Here is a 21,694-nt window from a genome sequence, read left to right on the forward strand (position 1 = left end):
ACAATCCAATCATACTCTTAAAGTTTTTTTTTTTAATTTGCAATAATATCATTGGCTGTAGGCACTCTGTCGAGCTGTCAAATAGTAGGTCTTATCCATTCTATCAAAGTGTATTTTTGTGCCCTTAACTGTTCCCACTCCCCCACCACCCCAGTCCCCGGTAACCTTCATTCTAATCTCTATCTCTATTAGTTCAATTGTCTTAATTTTTTTTTTTTTTTTTTTTTTTTGAGACGGAGTCTCGCTCTGTCACCCGGGCTGGAGTCAAGTGGCAGGTTCTCAGCTCACTGCAAGCTCCGCCTCCCGGGTTTATGCCATTCTCCTGCCTCAGCCTCCGAGTAGCTGGGACTACAGGCGCCCGCCACCTCGCCCGGCTAGCTTTTTTTTTTTTTTTTTTTTTTTTTTTTTTAATAGAGACGGGGTTTCACCGTGTTAGCCAGGATGGTCTTGATCTCCTGACCTCGTGATCCACCCGTCTCGGCCTCCCAAAGTGCTGGGATTACAGGCTTGAGCCACTGCGCCCGGCCAATTGTCTTAATTTTTAGCTCACACAAGTGAGAACATGCCAAATTTGTCTTTCTGTGCTTGGTACATTATATTATTTCATTTAATATAATGACCTCCAATTCCATTCATGTTATTGCAAATAACAGTATCTCATTGGTTTTTATGGTTCAACAGTACCCTATTATGTATATGTACTATATTTTCTTTGTCCATCCATCTGTTGATAAACACTTAGGTTGCATTCAAATCCTGGCTATTGTGAATAGTCCTGCAATAAACATAGGAGTCTTCACTTCACATTTTTTTAATATACTGATTTCCTTTATTTTGGCATATACCTAGCAGTAGAATTACTGGATCTTACGGTAGTTCCATTTTTAGTTTTTTGAGGAAACTGCAAACTGTTCTCCATAATGGTTGTACTGATTTACGTTTACAACAGTATGAAGGTTCCCTTTTTTCCAGCATTTGTTATTTCCTGTCTTTTGGGTAAAAGCCATTTTAACTGGGTAAGATAATATCTCATTATAGCTTTGATTTCCATTTTTCTGATGATCATTGATGTTGAGCATCTTTTCATATACCTGTTTGCCATTTGCATGTTCTCTTTTGAGAAATGTCTATTCAGATCTTTTGGCTGTCTTTAATCTAATTATTAGATTTTTTTTCCCATAGAGTTGATTGAGCTCTTTTTATATTCTAGTTGAAAGATGAATAGTTTGCCAATATTTTCTCCCATTCTGTACACTGGCTCTTCACTTTGTTGATTGTTTCCTTTGCTGTGCAGAAGCTTTTTAACTTGGTGTGATCCCAGTTGTCTATTTTTACTTTGGTTGCCTATGTTTGTAGGATGTTACTCTAGAAATATTTGCCCACTCCAATGTCCTGGAGAATTTCCTCAACATTTTCTTGTAGTAATCTTACAGTTTGAGGTCTTAGATTTAGGTCTTTAATCCATTTTGATTTGATTTTTGTGTATGGTGAGAGATCATGGTCTAGTCTCATTCTTCTGCATATAAATATCCAGCTTTCCCAGTATCATTTATTGAAGAGACTGTCCTTTATCTAATGATGTTCTTGATATCTTAATTGAGAATGAGTGTACTGTAAAAGTAAGAATTTGTTTCTGGTTTCTCTATTCTGTTCCAGTGGTCTGTGTGTCTATTATTATGCTGGTACCATGCTGTTTTGATTACTGTAGCTCTGAAGTATACTCTGAAGTAAAGTAGTAATTCTTTATGTTTTTTTCTTTTTGCGCACGATAGCTTTGGCTATTCTGTTTTGTTTGTTTGTTTGTTTGTTTTTGTTTTTGTTCCATATACATTTTTGGATTTTCCTTTCTACTTCTGTGAAGAATGTAATTGGTATTTTGACAAGGACTGCATTGAATCTGTAGGTTGCCTTGGATAGTATGGACATTTTAACAATATTGATTTTTCCAATTCATTAACAGAATATCTTTCCATTTTTTGTGTCCCCTTCAATTTATTTCACAAATTTTTAAAGTTTATTTTTATTTTTAATTTCTTTTAATTTTCTAAACGTTTATCTTAAGTTCATGCAGCTTTGTTACACAGGTAAACCTGTATCATGGGGGTTTGTTTTACAGATAATTTCATAATCCAGGTATTAAGCCTGGTACCCATTAAGTATTTTTCTTGATCCTCTCCCTCTTCCACCCAGCAACCCCCAAGAAGCCCCAGTATGTGTTGTTCTTCTCTAAATTTCTGGTGTTTTCTCATCATTTAGCTCCCACTTATACATGAGAATATGTGGTATTTGATTTTCTGTTTCTGCATTAGTTTGCTAAGGGTAATGACCTCCAGCTCCATCCATGTCCCTGCAAGGGATATTCTCTCTCTCTCTCTCTTTTTGTTTTTTTAATGGCTGGATAGTATTCCATGGCATTTAGGTTGATTCCATGTCTTTGCTATTCTGAATAGTGTTGCAATGAACATCTGTGTGCATGTCTTTATAACAGAATGATTTATATTCCTTTGGATATAGGCCCAGTAATAGGATTTCTGGGTCAAATGGCATTATTCTCTTTAGGCCTTTGAGAAATCACCACATTGTCTTCTTCCACAATGGCTGAACTAATTTACACTCTTTCTAAGAAAGTATATATATATGTTCCTTCTTCACAGCCTAGCCAGCATCTGTTATTTTTCTGACTTTTTAATAATAGCCATTCTGAGTTGCATGAGATGGTAGCTCATTGTGGCTTTTATTTGCATTTTCTCTAATAATCAGTGATGTTAAGCTTTTTTTCATAGGATTGTTGGCTGCATTGAGAACTTATTTTGAAAATTATCTGTTTATATTTTTTGCTCATTTTTTAATCAGTTTGTTAGGGATTTTTTTCTTGTAAATTTGTTTAAGTTCTTTACAGATGCTGGATATTAGACCTTTGTCAGGTGTATAGTTTACAAAAATTTTCTCCCATTCTGTAGGTTGTCTGTTTAGTATGTTAATAGTTTCCTTTGTTGTGTGTAGCAGCTCTTTAGTTTAATTAGATCCCATTTGTCAATTTTTGCTTTTGCTGAAATTTCTTTGCTGTCTTTGTCATGAAATCTTTGCTTGTGCCTAGGTCCTGAATGGTATTGCCTAGGTTGTCTTCCAGGGTCTTTATAGTTTTGGTTTTTACATTTAAGTCTTTAATCCATCTTGAGTTTATTTTTTGTTTATAGTGTAAGGAAGTGGTCCACTTTCAATCTTCTGCATATGACTAGCCAGTTATCACAGCACCATTTATTGAATAAGGAATCATTTCCCCATTGCTTGTTTTTGTCAGGTTTGTTGAAGATCAGATGGCTGTAGGTGTGTGGCCTTATTTCTAGGTTCTTTATTCTATTCCATTGTTCTATGTGTCTGTTCTTGTACTAGTACCATGCTGAACGGGCAAAAGCTGGAAGCATTCCCCTTAAAAACTGGCACAAGACAATAAAAATCCTTTTTCAAGCATTTTGTTGTCCTTCATTCTGTTGATACGATGTATCACCTTTACTATTTGTGTATGTTGAATCATGCTTGCATTTCTGGAGTAAATTCCAGTTTGTTATGATGAATGATCTTTTTATTATTGAATTTGGTTTGCTAGTATTTTGTTGAATATTTTTGCATCAATGTTCATCAAATATTGTGGCATCTGTTTTTTGTGTTTTTAATGTGTCTGTCTCATTTTAGTAACAGGGTACAGGCCTCATAGAATGAGTTTGGAAGTATTCCTTCCTCCTGTGTTTTTCAGAACAGTTTGAGTAGGATTGATATTAGTTCTTTAAATTTTTGGTAAAATTCAGCAGTGAAGGCATCAGGTCCAGAGCTTTACTTTGCTGGAAGACTTTTTATTTGATCTCATTATTTGCTATTGGTCTATTCAAGTTTTCAAATTATTCATGGTTCAATCTTTGTAGGTTGTCTATGTCTAAGAATTTATCCATCTCATCTAGATTTTCCAATTTCTTGGCATGTAGTTGCTCATAGTAACCTCTAATGATCCTTTGGATTTCTGCAGTATTTATTGTAATGTCTCTTTTTTCATCTCTGGTTTTATTTACTTGGGGTCTTCCTTTTTTTTTTTTTTTTTTCTTAGTTACATCTGGTTAAATGTCAATTTTATTTATGTTTTCAGAAAACCAACTTTTCATGTCATTAATCTTTTGTATTGTTCTCTTCATTTCAATTTTATTTATTTCTACTCTGATCTTTTTTTTTTTTTTCCTGCTAACTTTGGGTCAATTTATTTGCTCTTGCTTTTCTAGTTCTTTAAGATGCATCATTAGGTTGCTTATTTTTAGTAGAACTTTTTCTATTTTTTAAATGTAGGTGCTTATATCTATAATTTTTCCTATTAATACTGCTTTCACTGTATTACATTGGTTGTGGTATGCTCTGTCCATTGTTTGTTTCACAAAATTTTTTAATTTCTTCTTTTATTTCTTCTTTGACTCATCAGTAATTCAGGAGCATATTGATAATTTCCATGTGTTAGTATCATTTTCAAAATTCCTCGTTATTGATTTCTACTTTTATTGTGGTTAGAGAACATACTCAATATAATTTATATTTTGGGTTTTTTCTGACATATTTTGTGGCCTAATATATAGTCTATTGTTGAGAATGATACATGTGCTTAGGAGAAGAATGTGTATTCTGCAGCTGTTGGATGAAATGTTCTGTAAATATCTGTTAGGTCCGTTTAGTCTGTAGTGCAGATTAAGTTCAATTTTTTTTGTTGTTGATTTTCTGTCTGGATGATCTGCCCAATGCTGAAAGTGGAGTGTGGAAATCTCCAGCTATTCTTGGAGTATATCTGTCTCTTTAGTCCTAATAATATTTGCTTTATGCAGCTAGGGGCTTTAGTGTGGGGTGCATATATATTTACAGTTGTTATATCCTCTTGCTGAATTGATCCCTTTATCATTATATAATGGCCATCTTTGTCTCTTTTTATAGTTTTCATCTTGAAATCTATTTTGGCTGAAATAAATATAGCTATTCCTGCGTCTATGTCTTTCTTCATAGGTTCTTGTAGGCCACGGATCCCTGGGTCTTGTAATTTTTTTTTTTTTTTTTTTTTTTTTTTTTTGACATGGAGTCTCGCTCTGTCGCCCAGGCTGGAGTGCAGTGGTGCCATCTCGACTCACTGCAAGCTCCGCTGCCCGGGTTCATGCCATTCTCCTGCCTCAGCCTCCCAAGTAGCTGGGACTACAGGTGCACACACCTGGCTATTTTTTTTTTTTTTTTTTTGTATTTTTAGTAGAGATGGGGTTTCACCATGTTAGGAAAGATGGTCTCAATCTCCTGACCTTGTGATCTGCCTGCCTCATCCTCCCAAAGTGCTGGGATTCCAGGCATGAGCCACCATGCCCAGCCAGGTCTTATAACTTTAATTATTCAGTCATTCTGTCTTTTCAATGGAGTGTTCAGTTCATTTACATTCAGTGTTATTACTGATAAGTAAGGACTTAGTCCTGCCATTTTGTTATTTGTTTTCTGGTTGCCTTGTGGTCTTCTCTTCTTTCTTTTCTTCCTTCCTGTCTTCCTTTCAGAGAAGGTGATTTTCTCTTGTCGTATGTTTACATTTCTTACTTTTTATTTTCTCTGTATCTGTTGTAGGTTATTTTCATTTGAGATTTCCATGAGGCTTGCAAACAATATCTTATAACACACTAGTTTAAGCTGATGACAACTTAGCATTGATTGCATAGAAACAAGCAAAGAGAAAACTAATAAAATTTTTATAGTTTAAATTTGTTCCCCTGATGTTTAACTTTTTTTCTATTTATACTTTATCATACTCTCTATATCTTGAAAGTTTGTTGTAGTCATTATTTTTATCAGTTTGCCTTTCAGTCTTTCTACTCAAAATGTATGAGTAGTTCACAAACCACAATTATGGTGTTATCGCATTCTGTGTTTTTCTGTGTACTTGCTCTTACCAGGGAGTACTGTACTTTCTTATGAGTTCTAATTGCTTATTAACATCCTGTGCTTTCAGATTGAAGAGATCCCTTTAGCATTTCTTGTAGGACAGTTCTGGTTTTGATAAAATCCCTCAGCTTTTGTTTGTCTAGAAAAATATTTATCTTTTTCTTTATGTTTGAAGGATATTTTTGCTGGATATGCTATTCTAGGATGAAGGTTTTTGTTTTTGTTTTTTTTTCCTTCAGCACTTTAAATATGTCATGCCACTCTCTCCTGGCCTCTAAGGTTTCTGCCGAGAAGTCTACTGTCAGACATATTGGAGCTCCATTTGGTGTTATTTGTTTATTTTCTCTTGCTGCTTTTAGAATTCTTTCTTTGTCCTTGACTTTTGAGAGTTCATTAAATGTCTTGAGGTAGTCTTATCTGGATTAAATCCACTTGGTATTTTACAATCTTCTTGTACTTAAAATATTAATATCTTTCTTTAGGTTTGTACATTTCTCTGTTATTATCTCTTTGAATAAACTTCTATCCCATCTGTCTCTCTACCTCCTCTTTAAGGCGAATACTCTTTAGATTTGTCCTTTTGAGGCTGTTTTCTGTATCTTATAGGCATCCTTTATTATTTTTTTGTTTTGTCTCCTCTGACTGTGCATTTTCAAATATCCTGTCTTCAAATTAACTGATTCTTTCCTCTGCTTCATCAGTTCTAATGTTGAGACTCTGATGCATTCATTATTCTTTATTAAGTCAATTGCACCTTTCAACTCCATAATTTCTGTTTGATTTTTTTCAATTATTTCAATCTCTTGTCAAACTTTTCCAATAGGATTCTGATTTCTTTCTAACTGTGTTATCTTGAATTTTTTTGAGTTTCCTCAAAATAGCTATTTTGAATTTTTTTTTCTGAACAGTCACATATCTCTGTCTTTCCTGGACTAGTCACTGGTGTTTTATTTAGTTTTTTTTTTTTTTTTTTTGGTCAGGTCTTGTTTTCCTGGATGGTCTTGATGTTAGCAAATGTTCATTGGTGCCTGGGCATTGAGAAGTTAGGTATTTATTGTAGTCTTTGCACTCTGGGCTTGTTTGTACACATCCTTATTGGGAAGGATTTCCCCGTAATTGAAGGGACTTGGGTGTTGTGATCTAAGATTTTGGTCACTGCAGCCATATCCGCACTAGGGGGCGCCCCAAGTCCAGTTACACTGTGGATCTTGGAGACTCAGAAGTACTGCTATGGTGGTCTTAGATAAGATATGGAAGAATTATCTGGATTACCAGTCAGAGACTCTTGTTCTCTTCTCTTACTTTCTCCCCCCAAATGGAGTCTCTTTCCCTGTGTTGAGCTGCCTGAAGGTGGGGAAAGGGTGACACAAGATCCCTTGTGACCACTACCACTATGACTGCACTGTGTCAAACCTGCAGCCAGCACAGCACTGCATGTCCCCCATGCCCTGTTGTAACCACTACCTGGCTACCGTCTATGTTCACTCAAGGCCCTGGGGCTCTACAATTAGCAGGTGGTGAAGCCAGCCAGCCTTTGCGTCCTTCCCTTCAGGCTTCAAGTTCCCTTCAATCCCAGGTTCATCCAGAGATGCATTCCAGGAGCCAGGGCTTGAAAGAAGAAAACTTAGGCATCTACTTTGTGCTCTATTCTACTGTGGCCTAGCTGGCACGCAAGTGGCAAGGCAAAAGTGCTTCCCACTGTTCCCTTCCTCCCCTTTCCACAAGCAGAGGCATCTTCCCTTATGACCACCCCTACCTCACCCCATAGCAAATACCGACTGGATGCTGCTGATGCTCATTCAAGGTCCAATGGCTCTTTAGTTAGATTCTGGTGAATGCTGCCAGGCTTAGGATTCTTACTTCAGGGAAATGGACTTCCCTCTGGCCCAGGGCAGGTCCAGCAATGCCATCTAAGAACCACGACCTTAAATTCATGACCCCAAGAGACTACTTTGGGCTCTACCCCACTGTGTCTGAACTGGTACCTAAGCTGCAAGATAAAGTCAACTTTATGCTTCCCTCTTCTTTTCTCAAGCAAAAGGAGTCCATCCTTATAGCCATCACAGTAGGGAATGTGCTTCATCACACTTGAAGCCAGTATGTTTATGAGTCTCACCCAAGACCCACAGTAAGAACTGCCTAGGTACCTACACTGATTATTAAGGACCCAAGGATTCATTAGTCAACAGATAATGAATCCTGCCAAAACTAGGTCCTTCCTTTCAAGATAGCAGGTGCCCTTCTGGCTCATGGTGTATCTAGAAATGTTGTAAAGGAGGTTGACCTCTGGACTCTGTCAGGTACCCTATTCTACTATGGCTGAGCTGGTATCCCACTTGCAAGACAAAGTCCTCTTTACGCTCCTCTCTCCTCTTCTCAAGTGGAGTGAAGAAGTGTCTCCCAGTGCTATGGCTGTGCTGCCTGTGGCTGAGGAAAGGGTGACTGTCACAGCTGGTGTCTCATTAGGTCATGTGTTCTTCCAAGTCCACTGGCTCTGAGCTCAGCACAGCACCAGGACTTGCCCAGGAATTGCAGTCCTTGTGGCTTATACTACCTTTTAAATTTATTTAGAACTCCAGAGCTGTTTGATCTGTGGTGCTGAGGCTTCCTGGAACTTAGGTTCTGACTGCTGGAATGGGCAATTCCCATCTGGCTATGGATGGTCTGAATGCTCGCTCCTGGCCACCATCTGAGTTCTGCCCAGTGTTTCTTGCTGTTATGACAGAGCAGCAGCACTGAATTCCAGTGCAAGGTCCCGTGATCACTGTGGTCTCCCTCCCCAAAGTGCAGATTCTCTCTCCAGGCCACACAGCCTTTGCTGGTGGCGGCGAGGTATGGCATCAGCAATTCATGACTGTGTTTCCCACCCACTTCGTGCAGCTTTCAGTGATATGAAGTGAAAACCAAGTACTGTGATCACTCACTCAATGTTTCATTCTCATGAAACTGTTTTTGTGTGTGGTTGCTCAATTTGGTGTTTCTGAGGGGCAGACAATCAGTGAAAGCTTCTATTTAACCATTTGGCTCCACCTCCTCTCCCCTTCCTGGTTTTAATATACTTCTCAAGCTAACTAAATAAAAGTTTCTCAGCAAAAAGAGTACTTTGCTCCTGGGGGGTATTGTGGAAATTTGTGGTTTTTGGTTGTCACAATGATTAGGGAAGCACCACTTAATGGGAGAATGCTAAAGGTGCTAAATAATGAATAGCACATCATAGTACTTAAAATAAACAAATAGATAAAAAGCTTCTTTATCACACACCAACACCTATACACAACCTTAAAACATCCCACTGAGCTTTAATATATATGAAAAACCTGCTCGGAATTTTGGCCACTTACGATATATCTTTGTTTAACATATAACACAAAGATTTTCTACATGACTTTAATTAATAGTAAATTTTCTAGGAATAGGAACTCTCTCCAACTTGAAGGAAGATTTTTTGTATTTTGTTTGAAAATTTATTAGATGTTATTCAATGTGTTGGAAAACCACATTACAAACCACACCACCGATCTATATTTGAGTCACTAATGAAATATTTTCTCTCTCACTTTGCCTTCATAGCCATCATATTCTGTTAATTTTGTATATCATAAGAATCTAACTGCTTTGTTTTCTCTTCTTGTGTTGTCATGGCTGAACACTAACACACACACATGTATCATTTTGTAATAAATAATTGCTTCTATATTTTTCTATTTTATTATTCTTTACAATTTTAAAAATTATGCATGTTCATTATATTGTCCATACGTTTTATTTTAGGACAGTAAAGCACTACAAAATATTTGTTATATGAGCAGGACATTGGGCCTAATAAGGTCGAGAGCCACTAGATACAATGGCAATGGCAGGATTGAACCTCCTTGGAGCTTATGAGGTCAACATTTTGCCTTCACAGCTATGCCTTTTCTAACACAGGGATAACCTGGAAAGGTTGTGCTGCATGTGGTGGCTAAGGAGAATAGGAATATAAGGAGTGATTATTGTTAGTCCTGGTAGTTTCTATAGGGAATGTGAATATAAATACAAATTATAAACTTACAGGGTTGATCTTTCAGCAAGTTTGCAATGGGGGTCTGGTAGTATTGGGAAAAGATAGAGACTATTGACAGGAGCACCACAAGCTCTCTGGGTTTCTTATACAGACCTTTTAAGGGCAGTAAGGAGGTAGAGAAAAAAGGCCACAAAAATTATATCTAATGTCTCTTCTGTTGTTTTGCTCATGCTTTATACTTTTCAGACTTTCCTATTACTGTCTGCTTATTGTTCTTTGTTTATTATCCATCTAGCTAGCTAGCTAGATGATTTTGCTATTACCTTTTCCAGCAATAGTCTCAATACAAAATATTTTTTAAATTGATGTATCCACTTTTTAAGCTATTTTTGTGTTACATGACTGGAACCATGTTTTGAAGGCAAGTCTTAAAAAATCTTTTAAAAATAGCATGTAGGTGGTATACTTTCACAGTCTCTACATATCAAAGGTATCTGTTTTCTTTACTTATAAAAGACAACTCAGTAGATATAAAATTCTTAAGATACAAATTTAAAAATACGAATGTTAAGATGTATTTACATGCATCTCCATTGACTTAAGATATGTATTTGGGGAAAAGATACATGTTTGATGGATAATTCTGATTTTATTTAACCTTAGAATTTAACGTTTTGTATAAGATGGGCCAGGATGCTTTTGATGAGATTGTCTCGAATGTTCTCAATATTTTTGATATATTTTTGCTTCAGAAAAATGTATTTGAATTATCTTTTATTGTTCTTTTCCTGTTGCTCAAAAAGTCTTCTTTAAACCAATCTATAATGCTTAAGTTGAATTTTCATTTTCTGTTTTTCTCATATCTTGTGTTTTCCCTCTTTTTTATTTATTTATTTTTTTTAGACAGAGTCTCGCTGGAGTGCAGTGGCAACATCTTAGTTCACTGCAACTTCCACCTCCTGGGTTCAAGTGATTCTAATGCCTCAGTCTCCTGAGTAGCTGAGGTTACAGATGTGCACCACCACACCTGGGTAATTTTTGTATTTTTAGTAGAAATGGGGTTTCACCATGTTGGCCAGTCTGGTCTCGAACTCCTGGCCTCATGTGATCCACTGCCTGGGCCTCCCAAAATGCTGGGATTACAGGCGTGAGCCACTGTATCCAGCCAGGTCATAAATTTTATCTTTTGAACTTTTCTTCTGCATTCTGGAACAGCTCTTCAGATCTCATCCTGTTACTTTCCATGTCAATTTTAATTTGTATGTCTCTGATACAGATTTTAAAATTCTGTCACTATGGTTTTGCTTTCCTTGTCGTTCTTCTTTATTTTTTCTTTATTATTATTCTTCTTTATTTCCCTTGCATAACTTTATTTCTCATGCTGTTTTTCATTTTTCTCAACCTTGAGAATTTCTGCCACTATTTAATAAAAAGCTTCATTGTTTTTAATTGGTAACAATCAGCAACTTTTCCAAGCTTTCTTTTGAATCCTAAGATAATTATTTCCCTAGGATTGCATTTTATCTGATGTTTGATGATATTTTAACTTCTTTGTTTGGGAGCATTTTTCTTTCCTCTTTATCTTTTTCTGCTGTGTCTTTGGATTTTCCTTACTGCCAAGGTGGTGCTCTCTGGATCCCTCTTTTAGATATAAAAAGGCATACATGTAAATAGTTTCTATTTTAATTCCTAATGTCTGGAAAGCTTTCATTTACTACTTGAGATATTTTCTACACGTTTCCTAGTGCTGTGACACCACGAAAGATACAATACATGAAAGTCTTATTTCCTCAAAACTCACCACTTACAGAGCAACCTCTTGGGTGGCAGGCAGTATGCCACTTCAATTACAACATACTTCTTGCACACTCGTTTTCTGGAAAGAGAGAGAGATGTACAGATGATGAACAGCCCCCTAACTACCCACAAAAACCTTCATCATGCAATAGAAGAAAGGCTGCCAAGTTTTCTATTTTGAACAGTCCTTTTTTCTTTTTCTTATTTCAGTCAGACAGTGGCCCAGAGATGATGAAAAGTACATTTATATGGCCAGGTTTTCTCTATTCTAGATGTAAAATATGAATGGCCCACCGAGTGGATATTTCATTTCTATCCAATCAACCAGAATTAGTAAAAGTCTACCACATTCTGACAATAACTCTAATGTCACTTAATGTTATGTCACTCAATTTGTCAATGAAATTTTCAATGTAGTAAATTTGCATTTTTTGTTTTTATAGGAAAAGTCGTAAAGCAGTGAATACAGGATATTATTGCACAAATGCCAGCAGTCATGAGGGTCTGGGTACAGGCTGTGGCTGTACACCTTTTGTTGTTGAAGATGGGAGATAGTGATTTAGATTTTCACATGCAAACTTTGAGGTCTTCTGAGAACCAGCTAAAAGATTAAGCAGTTTGATCTGTGTGACTATACCAGAGGAAATGCTGACATTGGAGTTGTGGAGTTAGAAGTTTTGGTGTGTATGTGACCTTTAAATCTCTAGGGCTAAGTACAAAAAGCCCGTGATATACAAATCTTTAATTTATCAAGAAGAAATTGGAAACAGAAGCAAGAGTAAGTTGTATGATATAATCTAAGATAAAAAGGTATCTTCAGAAAGAACATATTTTCAACAAAGTCAAGAACTGAAGAGAGGTTAAACAGGATGAACCCGAGAGGGCTGACCTTTTCAAAATCTCAGTAATGTTTTAGAGATGAGTGTAAGAGGAGAGGTGGATTCTAAGCCCATAAATCCATAATGCAGTGAACTGATGAGTGAATGAAAAGTGAGGCCATGACTGGTAAATACAATTGCAAAAAATATGTCTTTGATGGAGGAGGATGAATAGGGTAGAAGTTTGCAGGGGAAGGATTGTCAAGAGGCTTTTTTAAAAACATAAAAATACCCTCACAGTTCATAAAATTGAGTTCACCCAAAAGAAGATTGAAAAGTAAAAGAATTGAGTCTATTGTTCTTAAAGTCTGTTTTTCCTATTAAAGGAAATAAAGCCTTTGGCAGAATTAATTTGTTGTATTGCAGTGTTTCTGTTATTTAACAATTTAAGTTAAGAGATGCATAGCTGTGGAAATGTATATAGTTGGCAAAACAGTGAAGTGGTTTGGAGCGTGGACTCAGGAGTTAGAGGGCCTGCATCTGCATCCTGGCTCGGCCACACACTAGCTGTGTGCACACATCTTTCCACCACAAAACTCTGCTAAGCTATCTGCATTTGAAGGTACATACATTGCATTTCTTCCTGTGGCAATGCATGAACTCTTTTTCCTGCATGATCATCTGCCCCTCACCTTCTTCTCTTTACTGGTTTATTCATATCAGTGGACAAACACTGATTATAAAATCTCCCGTCTACTGAACATAACAAAATGTGACCCCTGTCACAGCACCATTTTTCTGCTTTCTTATGCAAAATCCTCAGAGTGTTGCCTGGTCCTGCTACTAACATTTCTGTCTCCTGTGTTCTCTCATGAACTTAGCCCTACATGGCTTTGCCTTCACCTCTCTACCCAAATTGATTTTCATCTTTTTATTTCTGAAAAAATATAAGGACTCAAACAGAGTAAATTACTCTTTTAAGAGAGAAAGATTCTCTGGGTTAGCAAAATGTATTTATTGTTTTAAAAAATACATATAGGGCCAGGCGCAGTGGCTCATGCCTGTAATTCCAGCAATTTGGGACGCCAAGGCAGGCAGATCCCCTGAGGTCAGGACCAGCCTGGCCAACATAGCGAAACCCCGGCACTACTAAAAATACAAAAATTAGCTGGGCATGGTGGCGCACGTTACTTGCGAGTAATCCCAGTTACTTGGGAGACTGAGGCAGGAGAATGGCTTGAACCCAGGACGTGGAGGTTGCAGTGAGCTGAGATCGCACCACTGTACTCCAGTCTGAGCGAAAGAGCCAGATTCCATCTCAAACAACAAAAACAAACAAAAAATATAAATTAAAAGCAATAGACCTTGCTCACAAGAATGCAAAATAATATGGCTGTCTTGGAAAACAATTTGGCACTTCCTTACAAAATTATACATATACTTGCCATGTGACCCAGTAATTGCACTTATAAGTATTAAGAAAAATGAAAACACATGCGGCAGACAGAAGCCACAGTGTCTGCTCCATGAACTTCACTGCTGGAATTCATGCATTTATAGAACTCTCTCTCCTTGAGTGAAGGCAGACCCCATGACTGGCTTCTAACTAATAGAACACAGCAAAGGTGACAGGATGTCAATCGCTTGTGATTGCATAATGTTATCTAAAGCTCCACCCTATTTCTACCCCACTCATGCTAGAGACTCTCCTTGCTGGCATGATGAAGTAAATCGCCATTTTAGAGAAGCATATTATGTAGCAAGGAACTTCAGGTTCAGCTTCTTGGGATCCAAAGGCAGCCTTTTGTTATTGAACAGCAAGAGGTCAGGGCCCTCTATTTCAAAACTGCAAAGAAATACTGCTACTCCTTGAGTAAGCTTGGAAACAGATTCTTCCCTAGTTGGGCCTAGTAATGAGTACCCAGTTTTGGCTAACACCTTGATTATAGCATAGCAGGGGACCCCGAGCTAAGTCATGCCTGGATTCCTGACCCAGAGAAATTGTGAAATAATAATTGGGTGCTTTTACAACTTATACATTTGTGGTAATTTATTATAGAGCAATCTAAAATGAATGTAACATATACCACTCCAAAACTGACAAGTAAATATTTGTATCAGCATTATTCTTAAAAGTCAAACCTAGAAATAGTACAAATATTTTAAATCTAATGAATAGATAAATAAATTGTGATATATCTATTCAGTGGAACACTACCCAACAAAAAAACAGAAACAGACTACTAAAATACAGAACAACATGGAGAATCTCCATGATATCATACTCATCAAAATAAGCCAGACATAAAGGAGTACCTGAGGTATGAGTTTGTGTGTAATTCCAGAGAAGGCCAAAATATAGTGACAGAATGAAGATCAGTGATTGACTGAGGCTAGGGGTGAAGGTAGGGAATTGACTGCAAAAGGGAATAGTAGAAAGTTCGAGGGTTGATGAAAATATTCTGTATCAGCACTGTCCAATAGAACATTTTGATGGACATATTCCATAATCTTCTCTGTCCTGTCTGGAAAGCACTAGTCACATAATGGCTATTGAGCATTTGACATGTAACTAGTTAAAATAAGGAAATGAATTTTTAATTTTAACTAGTTTTAATTAACTTTCTATATGCACATGGGACAATATGGTGCTGTATCATTTGATTGTGGTTGTGGTTATGTGACTGCACACATTTGCCAAAACTCATTGAACTACATACTGAAAATGAGTGAATCTTGTTGTATGCAAATTATACTTCAATTAAGCTGTTTAAAAAATAACAATGGAAACAACAGAAATATTTAGTAGTTATAATAATTACATCAGCTTCCTCTTTTCCCTTTTCCTAACCTCTTTGCTTCTGTATTCATTTCCTAGGGCTGTCATAGTGAAAAATGACAAACCTGGGGGCTTAAAACAACAGAAACTTTTTCTCTTACAGTTCAGGAGGCTAGAAGTCTGAACTTAAATTGTCAAAGGATCAGTGCCTTCTGGAACCTCTGTTCCAGAGGTAGAATACGCTCCCTGCCTCTCTTTGGCTTCCACTGTTGCCAGTAAACCTTGGGGTTCTTTTGACAGTAGCTTCGTCACTCTGATCTCTGCCTCCATCTTCATGCAGAGATTATCAAAGATAATCACTGATAATAGAACAAATTGAATTCATGTGTCACCTAACAGAATGCAGCAAGAGCAAAACTGCACTTTTCTGTGATTTTCCTGACAAAGATACAAAACCTGAATATAATTATGTGAAAACATCAGACAAAGCCCCAAATAACTGGCTTATAATTTTGTTGAATGTTGATGTCATGAAGTCAAGAAAAGACAGGAACTCTTTGATATTCAAAGAAACTAAAAATATAAAAAAAGAAATGTGTTACGTGAAACTGAGCTTGATCTTTTGTTATTTTAAAAAACATTATTTTAACATCTGATAAAATTGTAATGGGTTCTGAAGATTAGGTGATAGTAATATAATAATGTTAACTTCATGATTCTGAAGGTTTTATTGTGGTTATAGTGGGCAAGTGTTCTTTCAAGAGAAAATACACACTAAAGAATACAGGAGTGATGAGGCATCGTATCAGCAAAATACTCTGAAATGATTCAGGAAGAAAAAAGTTATTTGTACTGTACTTGCAACTTTTGAATTCAGGATTGTTTCAAAATAAACCAAATTTCGATTATTTCATAACATTATTATTTGCAAGTTGTACTTGCAATTTCTGTGTTTAAGACTATTTCAAAATAAACCAAGTAAATTATGAATATACGATAGGACATACATTGTTTCTGTGTTGAATAATACCATAAAATACATGAGAAAACTGCTAGAAATATGTAAGTCTAAAATACTGTATTTTTTAAACAAATTAGAGCTCTATCAGACTTTAACACAAAAGATCAAAATAGACATAAAGATGTATATTATTAAGCAGGAGTAGTAATACTATATTAAGTCGTGTAAGCAATAAAAAATAAGATTTTCTAAGAATTAACAAAATATTATAAAAATTATTCATATATTCCTTTGCATAAAAATTCCAGATGAATCCCAAAATGGTGACATTATAGCAGCCACATTCTTTCAAGCAATGCAATGCAACTAGAAATAATTTAAAGATATTTTGAAAACCATAAAAGGTGACAAATATTACAAAGGTTGAAAAGAAATGCTAAATAAAAATGTGATGAATCACATTAGAACTGTAATTATAGTGTATGTAGGAAATAATAACAGTGAGAATATGAAATATCAAAAGGTATAATAAATAGCCAAAATATACTTAGGTCAAATTCATGGTCAAACACTTACTCTCTTCAGTGTAAATCTAATAAATGAGTTAAGCTTTCAACTCTAGAAGCACAGTAATAACAATAAAAATCTCTTAGGAAAACAATAAGTAAATCAAGTAAAGATGAAGATAGAAACTAATTAAAAACATATAATGACTAATAATGAGTATATACAAGAAATGTCCTTGAAAAATAAAGTAGCAATTTATCAAATTTAACAAAGAAAAAAAGGAGCAAAATTAGGAATTAAACAATGGATAAAACAAGATTTAGAGAATATGGGACCCAGATAAAGTGTTTTCATGTTTTAAAGTATTCGTTTTGAAAATATTAAATTGCTGATTTGCTGGTTCAAGATTTTAAAATTTGAATAGATGGAGAACAATATAAGCATGTTAAAAGTTATTGATAAATTCACTAAAAAAGAAAACTAAGCACAGCTGGATACATAAGCGAAGTCTTTAACATTTTTAAGAGACAATTTATTGATATAAAAAGTGAATTGGAACTAAAAAATGGAACATAAAAAATAGAAAGAAGTATTTTTTCAGTATGTTGCTGTCATAAATTCAAATATCAAAGCTATACAAAAATTACATACACACAAATAATATAAAATATTAATAAGCATACTTACATATGATTTAAAATAATAAACCACAAATAAAAGTCATCAAAATAAAGGAAGAACACTTTAATATTTTATATTACAACTATAACATGAATAGGTTAGAAAAGATAATAATATCAGAAGTTATTATAATACGATTTGATAATATTTGAGAAAAAACTTGTTATCCACTTTTGATATTTTCATTCATTTGAAGAGAATTCAGTAATATGATATTTGGATTCTCTTGTTTTCATTCCCTCCACCTAAGGAAAGGATGAGGAGTTTCTCTGGTGAATCTGGGAAGAATAACATTGGCGTGCCTAGCTCAAATCTGGCTTACATATTCTTGAGACTGGGCCTATTTGAATGCAAAATTGTTCAGAAAATTCTTGCCAATGCAATAATCCAAGAGTGAGAAAGAAGGTAAAAGTATTAGAGAAGAGCACAATATTACTCTCACTATCAAACAATTTCTCCTAATATTCATGGTACACTTATATTTTTATATTATATGTTATGTTTATATAGTACAAATACATTAATTTATACACTTACTATAATATGTAAGAAAACTTACCAAAAATAAAAACAACCAAAAGAAAAGCACCTTCCACCAGCAAGAATAGTAAAAAATAGGATACAGATGCTGTAAAATCAACAACTTCAATATGGAGAATTCATAAATATTCAGAATATGACAAGAAAAAGATTTCATGCACACTAGAAACAAACTTCATAAAGCAGCTAGAAAATAGAATAACAAGAAATACTTGAGATCACATAAAGAAAACCACAAAAAATTATTATGAAAGACTAAATTTGATTTTTAATGGAAAGACTGAATACCAGAAGTATGCTAATTGTTTCCATATTGAATTTTAAGTTTAATAAAAATCTCCATGCGTTTTTGAAAAATGAAACAACATAGTTATAAAGCTTTCTACTGGGAAAATTCATAGGTGAGAACAGTGAAGAAAAAGAAGTTATTGTAAAAAAAAAATTCTTATCAGTGAATGATAAGGAAAAGAATGTCCTGCTAATGGACCACCAGGAACCAAAGGGAAAGCCAGTGAGTCCGAAAAGAAAACCCAAAACACAGACCACAGTAGACAGAACAGATCTCAGCACGTGTTGACAAAGCACAGCCAGCTATGGGGGAAGGGAGAAATGGCTCAACAACAATATTGGAACTTGACTATTTTGAAAAAGAAAAAAACGTATACTATATATCACCTTCTCCCTGACCATAAAATAAATCTCGAATGAATTTCATTTCTAAATGAAACCATAAAAGTCAAATTAACTCTTAGTTGAATATAGCTAGTTAGATAAAAATGGCAAGGGAAACCAATTCACAACAGAATAAATATAAATACTCCATGAAGATGTGGGAGACAGAAACTTAACCAGCTAGGAATCAAACATTTTCAAATTACAACAAACACTATTTTTGCACATCAAATTCATAAAGCTATTTTGAATATGATATATAAAAATAAAAGCTGAAGTTATAAATAGATACAATCCTTCAGGAAAATAGTTTTTGAGTGTATACCAAGACCCTTAAAGAGTGTGTATTTTTGAGCCAGAAATTCTGGACACAAGATGAATTCAATTATTTATTTAAATGAAGTTCACAATACTATCTATAAGAACATTTTAAAAAATGAAAATGACCTAAATATCCTATAATGAAGTATAGTTCAATTATGATATGTCCAAAAATGGAATTCTATGCTGTTATAAAAAATTATGTTTGAAAAACACATAATGACATAGGAAAAATGTATGTAGGGAAGCAGAAACTCAGTTTAATAAAGGGCAATTTTATGTATTCATTTCCTCTCTATTAAAGATATGATAATTATTCAATTAAAGTGATTAAAGCCATCCTACATTGTTATGCACATATTAACAGGTTTAGGCTCAGGTGAAAGTCAGGCAAAATGTCAAAAATACAAATTATTATTGGAGTTTGAGGAAACCACCATTTTAAAAGTTTTAAATTTTAAATGAAACATATAAAAGACAGAAAAATTGTAAAATATTCCATAATCAAGGAATGTCACAGATTTATCAATGACCGACACTTAGGCCAGGGTTTGAATAATACTGTCTGGTAGACCCAGAAATGAGAACCCTTATACGTTGCGGTTTCAACAGTTACAGTATCGCGCTGTGAATTTGCCAGGCTCACTCCATTGCCTATACTGCTTCCCCATGGGCACTAGCTCTGTCACCCAGATACCTCTAGTGATTTTGTGCTTCCCTTTCTTGAGGAACAGTTCTTTTATGATGCCACTTTCTCCCCCATGCTTCATTTGAGGATACAAGTTCAAGGAAGAGCTACATCTGAGTGCCTGGGGATCTTGGTTTCTTTCATGGGGTCAGACATATCTGTAAATGTTACTCACACACTAGAATCATATGAGTCTTTCCTATGGTTGACTGAATTCAGCCTTCCTAAAAATTACAGACCTTATCCCTCAAATAACATTTTAGAGATGAAGCACAACCACACCTACTGATGATGCTTTATACCTGGAAAAAAATAAGCAAAAGCAATAATCTTTTCCACTTGTCCAACATAATTTTTATACACAGAAATAACCATATTGTGTTCACAGAAGATGTGATCATCATAGTTTTTAAAGTTTTTGGTTTGAAATAATTCCAAATTTACAATAATAGTAGTTTGCAAGAAGAGGATGAATTTTTTCTTCCTGCATCTTTCAGAGTAATTTGCCAACATGATGCCCAATCAACTCTGGCTACCTTTGTGCAGTTTTCCTCTGAGTGAGGACATGCATCTATCTAAGCCCAGGGCATCCATCAAAATAAAGTGATTAACATTAAAACAGCAAATTTTAATTTTTACAATTTCTTCTATATCTATTAGTTGGCATCATACGATAAAAAAGGGCTGTTTCTTCGCAACTATTGAATTATTTACATCACTACAGACTCATGGATTCCTGTGCTAGTCGATGGATTATAAAAATTTACACCTATTTATTTTAATGCTCAAATTTTCCCCAATGTGGTCAGTGGTGATCCCTTCAAGTTGGTTTTGTGTTCTTTTAACATATCTCCATCATTCTTAGTTCACTGTGTCACTTCCCAACACAACAGATTCTGGGCATTTTGTATTTTCCGCACCACTACACTGAAGCTAGCCATTTCTCCAAGAAGCTCTGATTTCTCTTAGTGGAGAATGATCTTTAGAAGCCAAGATCTGGTGCTACGTCTGTTCATTATAATTGAAATGTCAATGCTACCAGGCCCTTTTAGTGAGCCACGCCAGAAAACACACACACACACACACACACACACACACACACACACACACACACACCTCTATGATTTTCTTCATTTATCTGTACATATTAAAATTATATGTTCCCTCTGATGCTTCCAATTCCGATAAAGCACAATAGGCTTATTGTATTTTTCATCTTTCCATATTTATAACTTTTTCTCTGTCAGTGAAAAACCTAACTCCCACTGTTCTAAACACATGTACCAATTTTATCAATATCACTTATGTAACCAATCTTTTGACCTCACTAGGCTACAATCCAAGATGACCACTTTCCTCACTTGGGCTTTAACCCCTGGCACTTTTCTTGCTCGAGCTCTAAACTCTGACAGGAGAGCCACCCACCGTACCTGGAAATCTACCTTCTTTGGCCTCATCAGCTGGCTTTTAGACTAAATTATTCAGAAAGAAATGAGTAAAAAAGAGGAATAATGAGAAAAAGAAGGCAAGCATACAGGCAGGAAGCGCAGGCAATGTGCTGTTAACATGGGCTTCAAGTTCAAAAATTAAAATGCAAAGAATGTATCTATCTTTAAGAAATTGCACTACTAAGAGTAACAAACATTCTTAATAAATCGAACAATTAAAATGCCAGGACACATCAAATTTTGACACCATTTGATAATATATATTTGATCTTAGTTGTATAGCCTATTGCCTTTATAATTTATAGCAATAAGTATGTGCAATAACACTTTACATTTTTTATGTTTGACATTTTTGTTAAAGTGACTTAAATACATGGATAATCAGCCACAGATAAGTTAGAGATATATTTATATTAAACAAATGAGAGGATTTGCATGTGATAACTACTTCCAGCATTCTCTTAGTTTTCTCTTAGTAAATCATCCCTGTACTGTGCAAGAAATTTTTTGATTGACCTTGCCTAGCTCTGAACTCACTA

The sequence above is a fragment of the Rhinopithecus roxellana genome, chromosome 6 (genome assembly GCF_007565055.1).
Source record: "Rhinopithecus roxellana isolate Shanxi Qingling chromosome 6, ASM756505v1, whole genome shotgun sequence".
NCBI lineage: Eukaryota > Metazoa > Chordata > Mammalia > Primates > Cercopithecidae > Rhinopithecus > Rhinopithecus roxellana.